Source organism: Hemitrygon akajei, chromosome 3, assembly GCF_048418815.1.
Source record: "Hemitrygon akajei chromosome 3, sHemAka1.3, whole genome shotgun sequence".
Lineage (NCBI taxonomy): Eukaryota > Metazoa > Chordata > Chondrichthyes > Myliobatiformes > Dasyatidae > Hemitrygon > Hemitrygon akajei.
This window is the reverse complement of record NC_133126.1, coordinates 186,641,092-186,650,532: the sequence shown is the minus strand read 5'-3', so window position 1 is coordinate 186,650,532 and position 9,441 is coordinate 186,641,092.

The following is a 9,441-nucleotide window of genomic DNA, read 5'->3' as shown; positions in this document are numbered from 1 at the left end:
AATGAGGTCCTCACGCATTCTTCTGAATTCCATTAAGTACAGGCCCGACGCTCCTCATACGTTAACCCTTTCATTCCTGGAATCATCCTCATGAACCTCCTCTGGACTCTCCAATGACAAAACATCCTTTCTGAGATAAGGGTCCCAAAACTATCGACGAGACTCAAAGTATGGCCTGACTAGTGTCTTATAAAACTTCAGCATTATCTCCTAACTTTATATTCTATTCTCCTTGAAATAAATGCCAACATTGCAATTGCCTTCTTTACCACAGACCCAGTCAGTGAATTATCCTTCTGGGAGTCTTGCACGAGGACTCCTAAGTCCCTTTGCACCTCTGATGTTTGAATTTTCTCCCCGTATAGATAATAGTCTGCACCATTGTTCCTTTAACTAAAATGTATTATGATACATTTCCCAACACTGTATTCCAGTCCTTGGACAGGGTCCAGTCCACTGACTCAAAGCAGTCCTGTAGCCACTCCTCTCCCTCCCACGACCTCCTCTTTGTTATCCTTACCTCTGGAGCCTTGCTCTTTGTAGCCTCTGCCTGTATGCAGGCTGGAGGAGGGCAGGCAAAGTGATCAAATTTCCTGAAATGCAGCCTGGGCATGGAACGGTAGGCATTCCTGACATAGTACAGCCATGGTGGTGTTGGGACTCCGGCAAGCCTGGCTGAAGTCCCTGACCATGATATTAAAGGCGTCAGGGCTGGTTGTTTCTTGCTTACCAATGGCAGCACACAATACCTCAAATGCCTGTATAACATCAGCCTTTGGCATTATGTCAAATGCGGTCAGGATCTTGGAGCAGCTGTCTCTTGGTAATAGGCACATAATTGTTACATGTTTCAGGTCGAGGGAACAAGAGTACATCTGAGCACCACAGTGAGTTTATCATGAAACAAATATCCCCCATCTTTTGCCTTCCCTGAATCAGCAGACTGATCCATCCTGTGTAACAAGAAGCCCTCAGGTCTTACCGACATATCCAGCGTGTCCAGAATGAGCCATGAAACACAAAACACAGCAACTCCTCATTTCCCTCCATTTGTTCTTCGGTCCTCAGTCTTCGGTTCTCCAGTGGCTGCACATTTGCTAACAAGATGCTGAGTAAAGGGAGCTTTAATTCCTCTGCGTTTCCGCCTGGCTCAGAGTCATCCCCTCCTCCCTCTCTTTCAGCTGCGTCGATGTACTTTCGAGTGCTTAAAGGTGCCGTACCTGCATACTTGAAAGTTAAGTCCCCCGAGTCCTTCAGAAAATCGTGAAAACATTAAAGCAGTTCAAAAGTACGTTGCTTAAAGTGAAATGACAGGCTGCAGATTGCAGTGAGAGTAATTTAGAAGTATATTTAGAAGTTTTGTAAGCAGCCCACAATACGTCATCATGATTTACCAGCACCATCTTGCTATAATTAAGGCTAGAGTTCCAATTTGTGGGTTTATACTGCCCGTGCATAGAGTCATAGAGCACAGAAACAGGGTCTTTGGTTCACCACATCCATACCAAACATTCCAACTGCTCCACTTTCCACCACTAGTCCTGTAGTATTCTACTTATTGGCGATTCAAGCACTCACTTAGATAGCTCTTAAGCGTGTTAGAGTTTCTGCATCTATCTCCCTCTCAGGCGGTGTGTTCCAGATTCCAGCCACACCTGGGCTGAAAGATTATCATCCAGAGATCCCACTAAACTTAACCCTCTCTGTCTGGTTTCAATTACATATACCATAAGGTAAATTTTCCTACGTGGACATAGGAAAATAGGACATAGGTATGCCCGTCATGTGTAGACCTCAGTCAAACCTTCCTCTTCATATTAATTTACTCTTTTAATAATTTGCCTAAACTTTTCATTTTTACTCTAGTTTTACACTCAATACCCATTCTTCACTTGCATCATAATGGATAGTTCAAGGAAAAGGTCCATTCCAGTTAAGGGATGTAGCTCTTGAAGTAGCAGTCATTCTTGGCATTCTGACCAGTGAGGATCACAAGGGAATTTTAGCAGGAGACTGAGGTTGAGAGAATTAATCTCCCATGTGAGCTCTTGTCTTTGGCCTTACCAAAGTCCATGCCAATTCAGGATCGGTATCAGGTTTATTATCACTGTCATAAATTTGTTGTTTTGCAGCAGCAGTACAGTGCAATCCATATAAAAAAATAAAATATAAGTCATGCAAAAAGAGAGAAAAATAGTGAGGTAATGTTCACGGATTCATGAACCATTCAGAAATCTAATGGCAGAGGGGAAGAAGCTGTTGCTAAACCATTAAATGTGTCTTCAGTCTCCTGTATCTCATCCCTAGTGGTAGCAATGAAAAGAGGACATGCCCTGAATGGTGAGGTTTCTTAATGACAGATCCGCCTTCTTGAGGCATTGCCTTGTGAATATGTAATAAGGTTGTAAAGAAAGCTTTTGGCATATTAGCCTTCAAAAATCAAAATATTGAGTACAGGAGGTGGGATGTTATGTTGAAATTGCATAAGGCATTGGTGAGGCCTTATTTGGAATATTGTGTACAGTTTTAGTCACCCATCTACAGGAAAGATGTAAATAAGTGAAAGGATACAGACAAAATTTACAAGGATGTTGCCAGGACTGGAGGACATGAGTTATAAGGAAAGATTGAACAGGTTAGGGCGTTATTCCTTGGAATGTAGAAGAATGAGGGGAGATTTGATAGGTATACAAAATTACGAGGGGTAAAGGCAAGCAGGCTTTTTCCACTGAGTTTGGGTGAGATTACAGTAGAGGTCAAGGTTTAAGGGTGAAAGGTGAAAAGTTTAAGGGGAATATGAGGGCAAATTTCTTCACTCAGAGGGTTGTGAGAGTGTAGAACAAGCTGCCAGTGCAAGTGGTGCATGCGAGCTCGATTTCAACATTTAAGAGAAGTTTGGATAGGTACATGGATAGTGAGGCTATGGTCTGGGTGCAGGTCGATGGGACTAGGCAGATTAAATGGCTTGGTGTGGCTTAGATGGGATGAAGGACCCATTTCCGTATTGTACTTTTCTATGACTCTATGTCCTCACTGGTGGGAAGGTTAATGCCTTTGCAGGAGCTGGCTGACTTAATTACATCAATCCATATGGGTATATAAACATCAAAGGTCTAGGGGGATGTTGATCAATCACATGGAAATGGGACTAGCTTAGATCGGTATCTTGGTCAGCACGGATATAAATTGGGCCAAAAGGCCTGCTTCCATGCTGTCTTGCTCTATGACTCTTTGGAAGGGATTGAGAGTTGTGTTATGTTAGCTGTTATAAGTTTATGGAGCAAGATTAAATGGGGTTTCAGATGCATGGTTAGCATTAAGTATTACTGTAACTGGCCATAACATGATACTGACATCTGAAATACAAACACACACACACACACACACACACACACAATTATATACCTCCCCACCTGAAACGGAGATTGAAAACTCTACAGTCCATATTTTACAAAACAGAGTCTCCAAGTCTGTTCAAACTAATTAAGTTAATGACGTGTTTAAAAGGACTCCAGGCTGACATTCAATCCTGCACACACATTATTTGGTCTATGTCAATTCCAGATAATTGCTGATGAGACTGAAAAGGTAAACTTTGCAGATCAATGTATTTTTGGACAAGGACCAAATTAAACCATCTGCTTGCTGTTGTTGTCAACATGAGCTATAATTCATCTCAGACAACACCTGCATAAGAACAAACCAAGATAAAACTTCAAGTTGTGTAGAAGAGTTGGGATAAACTGTATGTGTTGGGGGTGGGGGTAGCTTCTTTATTTAATATCTGGAAGTTATTAGTGTAAAGTCTTTAGCCGGAGGGTGTTGATTCTGTGGAATTCATTGCCAAAGATGGATGTGGAGGTCAAGTTATTGGGCATGTTTAAAGTGGAGGTTGATAGGTTCTTGCTTAGTCAGGGCTTCAAAGCTTACAGGGAGAACATAGGAGAATGGACTTGAGAGATATAATAAAACAGCCATGATGGATTGGAGGAATAGACTTGATGGGCTGAATGGCCTAATTCAGTTTCTATGTTTCATGGTCTAAAGATGATAAAGCCTTGGATGAGGATCTGAATCAAGATGTTTGGGAGCAGAAGTAGAGTTTTTGTAATGGAGATAAAATGGAGGCTAAGCAGAAAGCAGATTATTCAGGCTGATCTGAGATTATGGTTGCGGAGGGAAACAGAATGTATACCTTGGGTACTGAATTTATGACGGGGCCAAAGATCCTATCTTCCTCTGCTTAATGGGATGACAAAGACTTACAGAGAAAGTGCACGACTATAAGAGGTGCAGGATGGAGAAGATAGGTATCATTACTGTTGCACAAGGCCAGCAGAAGCATGTCGTTGATGATTAGAAGATCTTTGCAGGGCTTTGGAAGCAAAGACATGGCTGAAAGCTGGGATCAGCAAAAACAATAATTTGCACTTGTATAACATCAAGAACAAGGCAGAACTTTCCAAAGTGCTTCACAGGAGCATTATCAAAAACCTTTTACAATGAGATTACGAGAGTTTTTGATGAAGAAAATATCCTGATGAAACAAGTTGCTTCTATGGCATATCTTAGGAGGGAAAAGGATCTGATAAAGGCAAACAATTCTGCAAATGCTGGAAATCCAGATCAACACACACAAAATGCTGGAGGAACTCAGCAGGTCAGGCAGCATCCATGGATCGAAATAGAGTCAGGATTGGAAAAAAAGGGGGCCGAAGTCAGAATAAGAAGATGGGGGGAGGGAGTACAAACTGGCAGGTGTTAAGTGAGACTAGATGAGGGGGAGGTAGGAGGGTGGGAGGGGGCATGAAGCGACAAGCCGGGTGGTGACAGGTGGAAGAGGTAAAGAGCTGAAGAAGAAGGAATCTGATAGGAGAGGAGAGTGGATCATGGGAGAAAGAGAAGGAAGAGGGGGAACCAGAGGGAGTTTGAGGGGAACACAAGGAGTAATGGGGAGTCAGAATGGGCAATGGAAAAAAGAGAGAGAAGGGTGAGGGGAAAAATTGCCAAAGATAAGCCCATCACCTCCCTCCAGTACCCTTCCTCTTTGTCAAACGGCCCACTCTCCTCTCCTATTAGATTCCTTCTTCTTCAGCCCTTTACACCTATCATCTCTCAGCTTCTCACCACATCCTCCCTCCCCCACCTGAATGGAAATGAACCAACCCATGAACACTACCACATGATTTTTGCTTCATTTTTGCACTAATTATTTAAATACACAGTATATATACATAGTGTATATATAAATTATATATGGAATTTATAATTTTGTTTTTATTGCACTGTACTGCTACCACAAAACAACAATTTCACAGCGTATGTCAGTGACAATAAACCTGATTCTGAATAAAAGGCTTTCTTTTGTTGTGTAAAGTCTATGACTAACATTTTCCCACTTGTGAAAAACTTTACTCTTGGTTTAAAAGTTGAACGGGCAGTGTTCTAAACAAACGCATCCATTTTTATTTACTCTGTTATTGTTTTCTATACACACAGATGTAGATATCATGCAGATCAACATAATTCTAAAGCATGGAATGACAGATATAATTGAACTGCATAAAAAAACAGAATTTTATTTATTTAGAGATACAGCCAGGTAACAACCCCACACTACCCAATTACACCCATGTGACCAACAAGCCTACTAACCCATATGACTTTGAAATGTGGGAGGAAACCCATACAATCACGGGGAGAACATACAAATTTCTTACAGACGACGAGATGTGGGACCTGTTCAAAAGGGATGGTTTGCACCTGAACTGGAGGGGGACTAATATCCTAGCAGGAAGATTTGCTAGTGCCGCACATTGAGAGGTTTAAACGAGAGCTGCAGAGCAAAGGGAACCAGACTGCCAGATAGATGGTGGAGAGGTTGTGGAGAAGGATATTGTTAAGACCTCAGACAAAGTCAGAAATCAAAATATTGAGCATGGTGCTACTAATGTCCTGAGCTGCATATATTTCAAAGCCAGAAGTATCGTAGGAAAAGCAGTAAGGATAACAGGCAGATGAACTTAATGGGTACTTTGCATTTGTCTTCACTGTGGAAGACACCAGCAGTGTGCCAGAGGTCCATGAGTGTCAGGGAGCAGGAGTGAGTGCCATTGCTATTACAAAGGAAAAAGTGCTTGGCAAACTCAAAGGTCTTAAGGTGGATAAGTCACCTGGACCAGATGGACTACATCCCAGAGTCTTGAGAGATGTTGCTGAAGAGATAACAGATGCATTGGTCATGATCTTTCAAGAATCACTTGATTCTGGCATGATCCTGGAGGACTGGAGATTGCTAATATCATTCCACTCTTTAAGAAGGGAGGAAGGCAAAAGAAAGGAAATTATAGGGCAGTTAGCCTAACCTCAGAGACTGGGAAAGTGTTGAAGTCTATTATTAAGGATAAGATTTAAGGTTTTGGGGTACTTGGAAACTAATAATAAGTCAAAATCAGCATGGTTTCCATGAAGGGAAATCTTGTCTGACAAATCTGTTAGAGTTCTTTAAGGACATAACAAGCAAGGTGGACAAAGGAAAAGCAGTGGATGTCATTTACTTGGATTTTCAGAAGGCATTTGATAAGGTACCACACATGAGGCTGCTTAACAAGATAAAATCCTATGAGGTAACAGGAAAGATACTGACATGGATACTGATAGGCAGGAGGCAGCAAGTGGGAATAAAAGGGGCCTTTTCTGGTTGGCTGCCTGTGAATAATGGTGTTCCTCAGGGGTCAATATTGGGATTGCTACTTTTCACATTGTTTGTCAATTATTTGGATAATGGAATTGATGGCTTTGTGGCTAAGTTTGAGGATGATACAAATATAGGTGGAGGGATAGGTAGTGCTGAGGAAACAATGTGATTGCAGCAGGACTTAGACAAATTGGAAAATGGACAAAAAAGTTAAAGATGGAATACAGTGTAGGGAATGTATGATAATGCATTTTGGTAAAAGGAACAATAATGCGGATTATAATCTAAATGGGGAGAAGGATTAAACAACAGCGGTGCAGAGGGACTTAGGAGTCCTTGTGCAAGTCTCCCAGAAGGTTAATTTACAGGTTGAGTCTGTGGTAAAGAAGGCAAATGTAATGTTGGATTTATTTCAAGGGAAACAGAATATAAAATCAAGGAGATAATGCTGAGGCCTTATTAGACACTAGTAAGGCCGCACTAGGAGTATTGTCAACGGTTTTGGGCCCCAGATCTCAGAAAGGATATATTGTTATTGGAGAGAGTCCAGAGGAGGTTCATGAGGATGATCTGGGAATGAAGGGGTTAACATATGAGAAGAGTTTGGCAACTTTGGGCCTGTACTCACTGCAATTTAGAAGAATGTGAGGGGTGGAGGAATCTTATTGAAGCCTACCAAATGTTGAAAGGATTAGATAGGGTGGATGAGGAGAGGGTGTTTCCTATTGTGAGGGAATCCAGAACTAGAGTGCTCAGCCTTAAAACTGAGGGTAACCTTTTAGATTAAGGGTAAGGAGGAATTTTTTTTAGCCAGCGAGTAGTGAATCTGTGGAATGCCCTGCCACGGAATGTGGTGGAGGCCCAGTCCATGGGTATATTTAAGGCAGAATTGATCGCATCCTGATCGGTCGGAGCAACAAAGGATATTATGAGAAGGCAGGTGTATGGGTTGAATGGGATCTGGGGTCAGCCATGATGGAACAGCAGAGCAGACTCGATGGGCTGAATGGTCTAATTCTTCTCCTATATCTTACAGTCTTATGGTGTACGGAACCTAGGTTGTCAAGAGATATGGAGGCCCTGGTTAAGAAAAAAAAGGTGTATTGCAGGTATAGACAAGTAGGAACAAATTAGATGCTTAAGGTGTATAAGAAATGCAAGAGAATACTAAAGAAATAAATCAGGAGGGCTAAAAGAAGGTGTGAGGTTGCCCTACAGAGAGGATGAAGAAGATTCCTGAGGGATTCTACAGATATGTTAAGAGCAAAAGGATTGTAAGGGACAAAATTGGTCCTCTGGAAGACCAGAATAGTAATTCATGTGTGGAGCCAAAAGAGATGGAGAAATCATAAATGCATCTTATTTAATCAGGAAACAGACATAGAGCTTATAGAAGTAAGGCAAAATGGCATCAATCAACTTCATGGACACTATACAGATTACAGAGGAGATGGTGCTTGTTGTCCTGAGCCACATTAGGGTGGATAAATCCCCCAGGGTCTGACAAGGTGTTCCCTCAAATGCCACAGGAAACAAGTGCAGAAAATCCTGAGACCCTAGCAGAGATATTTCGATCATCCTTAGCAACAGGTGAGGTGCTGAAGGATTGGAGGATAGCCAATGTTGTTCCGCTGTTTAAGAAAGGCTCTAAAAATAAACCAGTGAGCCTGACAGTGAGAAAGATATGGAAGATGTCTAACCAAACTTGCAGAGTTTTTCGAGGAAATTAACAGGAAAATTGATGAAGTCAAGGTGGTTTCTGCTGTCTACGCGGATTTAAGCAAGGGATTTGACCAGGGAGGTTGGTCAAGAAGGTTCAGTCATTCAGCATTCAAGATGAGGTAGTAAATTGGGTTAGACATTGACTTTGTGGGAGAAGCCAGAGAGTGACAGTAGATGGTTGTCTCTCTGACTGGAGGCCTGTGGCTAGTGGAGTGCCACAGGGATTGGTGCAGGTTGTTGCTTATCATCTACAGTCTATCAATTATCTGGATGATAATATGGTTAACTGGATCAGCAAGTTTGCGGATGATGTAGTGGACAGCGAGGAAGACTAACGTGTCTTGCAGCGGGATCTGGACCAGCTGGAAAAATGGCAGATGGAATTTAATGCAGACAAGTGCAAGGTGTTGCACTCCAGAAGGACCATCCAGGTGAATGGTAGGGCACTGAAGAGTGCAGTGGAACAAAGGAATCTGGGAATACAGGTACATAGTTAATTGAAAGTGGTGTCAGATATAATAAAGAAAGTCTTTGGCATATTGACTTTCATAAATTGATGTATTGAGTACAGGAGACTGGATGTTATGTTGAAATTGTCTAAGACACTGGTGAGGCCTAACTTGAAGTACTGGGTACAGTTTTGGTCACCTAGTTATAGGAAAGATGTAAGTAAGGTTGAAAGAGTATGGAGAAAATTTACAAGGATGTTGCCGGTTCTGGAGGATCTGAGTTATAAAGAAAGATTGAATAGGTTAAAAATTTATTCATTGGAATGTAGAAGATTGAGAGGAGATTTGATAAAGGTATACAAAATCATGAGGGGTACATTTAGGGTAAATGCAAGCAGGTTTTTTCCACTGAGGTTGGGTGGGGGTACAACCAGAGGTCATGGGTTAAGGGTGAAAGGTGAAAAGTTTAAGGGGAACATGAGGGGAAACTTCTCACTCAGAGGGTCATGAGTGTGATAAACAAGCTACCAGTGCAAGTGGTGCATGCAAGCTTGATTTCAATGCTTAAGGTAA